This window comes from Idiotropiscis lumnitzeri, unplaced genomic scaffold, assembly GCF_059441095.1.
Source record: "Idiotropiscis lumnitzeri isolate Australia: NSW breed Sydney's pygmy pipehorse unplaced genomic scaffold, RoL_Ilum_1.0 HiC_scaffold_268, whole genome shotgun sequence".
Taxonomy (NCBI): domain Eukaryota; kingdom Metazoa; phylum Chordata; class Actinopteri; order Syngnathiformes; family Syngnathidae; genus Idiotropiscis; species Idiotropiscis lumnitzeri.
Genome location: NW_028283806.1, coordinates 1 through 2,500, shown reverse-complemented (window position 1 = coordinate 2,500; position 2,500 = coordinate 1). Strand labels below are relative to the sequence as shown.

At 66.2% G+C, this 2,500-nt stretch overlaps 1 non-coding gene across 1 annotated transcript in view; it reads right to left on the bottom strand.

The window, feature by feature from the left end:
• The window catches only part of LOC148314553 (18S ribosomal RNA), a 1,933-nt gene extending 1,488 nt beyond the window's left edge, over positions 1 to 445 (bottom strand). Inside the window, exon 1 of the ribosomal RNA XR_015841676.1 lies at positions 1 to 445. This exon is cut by the window's left edge and continues 1,488 nt beyond it. This is a non-coding gene — a ribosomal RNA (18S ribosomal RNA).
• Positions 446 to 2,500: the final 2,055 nt, after the last annotated feature.

The following is a 2,500-nucleotide window of genomic DNA, read 5'->3' as shown; positions in this document are numbered from 1 at the left end:
GTTGTCACCATGGTAGGCGCAGAAAGTACCATCGAAAGTTGATAGGGCAGACATTCGAATGAGACGTCGCCGCCGCGGGGGGGCCGGCGATCGGCTCGGGCGTTATCTAGAGTCACCAAAGGGGGGGCCGGGCCGGCGGCACCGCGGAGACCGACAGCCCGCCGGCTGTGAAAGCCGGCGGGCCCGCTGCACCGCGGCAAACCGAACCCGCGTGGGTTTTGGGTCTGATAAATGCGCGCGTCCCCGCGGAGACGGGTCGGCGCTCGTTTGCATGTATTAGCTCTAGAATTGCCACAGTTATCCAAGTAACGGTGGAGCGATCAAAGGAACCATAACTGATTTAATGAGCCATTCGCAGTTTCACTGTATCGGAACCGTGTGTACTTAGACTTGCATGGCTTAATCTTTGAGACAAGCATATGCTACTGGCAGGATCAACCAGGTAGCCCTCGCGTCCGGCGGTCTGTGTTTCTTGCATTGGAACCGGAGCTGAGCGGGGAGCCGGGCGCGGGGACCGGGCGGCGCCCGCGGGAGACGGCCTCCCGCGGGGTTACCCCCGGCGGCACCCCAGCCTCCCTCGTTTCTTTCATATTTATTTCGGACGTGGGCTACCGAAATTTCCGTTACGATTCAGCCCCCGTGCGCGGTGAGGAAGTCGGCTGGGCCTCGGTATGTACTCGGTCCGTAGAGGCCGCGTTACCGCGTGGCGGTCAGTCGCGGGAGGGAGCCGGAGCCGCCCGCACGCCCGCGACCGCAACACGCACTCGGAGGCGGCGTCTTCTGACAGACGCCGGTAGGGTTTGAGAAACATGCTTTTTCGGAAAGGACCGCTCGGCTGATGCGGGCCTGGGCTCCCGCGCCCCTCTCGTGGCGGGGCGGCGCGGGGTACCCGCGAGCGCGGCGGAACTCCCGTGTAGGACATCTCTGGGCCCGTGTGGCCAACGGGCACGCGACAGGGTCGTCTCGGTCTCGCGACGAAAGCGGTTTCGCGCTGGTTGGTGCGCTAGAGGTCGATCCGCAGGCCGAAGGAACCGTCCACCCGAACACCCCGGCGCGAGGCCGGGGCCGGCAGGGGCCCTCCGATGGCGGGTCATGCTTGCCAATCGGTCAGTGGTTGGTGTGGTGCAGTATATGTCAGGGTGTGGGTGCGAGATGGGCCGGGAGGACCGCTCCTCCAGCGTCGGACCCGAGTCATAGGAAGTGCCGTTTTGTCACAACCCCAGGGGTGGGGGGGTAACGGTAGGGAAGTGCCGGCCAACGCGCAGAGGTCGACCCGCAGGCCGAAGGAACCGTCCACCCGAACACCCCGGCGCGAGGCCGGGGCCGGCAGGGGCCCTCCGATGGCGGGTCATGATTGCCAATCGGTCAGTGGTTATGTGTGCTGCGGTGATGCGGTGCCGGCCAACGCTCAGAGGTCGACCCGCAGGCCGAAGGAACCGTCCACCCGAACACCCCGGCGCGAGGCCGGGGCCGGCAGGGGCCCTCCGATGGCGGGTCATGATTGCCAATCGGTCAGTGGTTATGTGTGTGCTGCGGTGCCGGCCAACGCTCAGAGGTCGACCCGCAGGCCGAAGGAACCGTCCACCCGAACACCCCGGCGCGAGGCCGGGGCCGGCAGGGGCCCTCCGATGGCGGGTCATGATTGCCAATCGGTCAGTGGTTGTGTGTGCTGCGGTGCCGGCCAACGCTCAGAGGTCGACCCGCAGGCCGAAGGAACCGTCCACCCGAACACCCCGGCGCGAGGCCGGGGCCGGCAGGGGCCCTCCGATGGCGGGTCATGATTGCCAATCGGTCAGTGGTTGTGTGTGTTGCGGTGGGGCCGGGAGGACCGCTCCTCCTGCGTCGGACCCGGGTCATGGGAAGTGCCGTGTGGCGGTGGTGGGGCCGGGAGGACCGCTCCTCCTGCGTCGGACCCGAGTCATGGGAAGTGCCGTGTGGCGGGGCCGGGAGGACCGCTCCTCCTGCGTCGGACCCGAGTCATAGGAAGTGCCGTGTGGCGGGGCCGGGAGGACCGCTCCTCCTGCGTCGGACCCGAGTCATAGGAAGTGCCGTGTGGCGGGGCCGGGAGGACCGCTCCTCCTGCGTCGGACCCGAGTCATAGGAAGTGCCGTGTGGCGGGGCCGGGAGGACCGCTCCTCCTGCGTCGGACCCGAGTCATAGGAAGTGCCGTGTTGCGCTGGTGGGGCCGTGCCCGCCAACAGCCTTCAGTGGTCGGATACCACGTTTGCAAGCTCCCCGCTGGAATGGGGACTTAGAAGAAATGAGGGGAAAATTCCCCCGGAGCTCCGTGCCTGAGGGCGGGCTGTGAGCCGCGCCGCGTCCGCCAACAGCCTTCCATGGTCGGACACCATTGTTCGCAAGTTGCCCGCTGGAATGGGCACATAGAAGAAATTTCGAGGATAACATCCACCAGAGCGCCAGGGCGGCCGTTATTGCAGTATGCGTCCGCCTGGCAGCTCTCTTCCGCGGGAACCATTGGGCAATTTCTTTCACGGAGGTG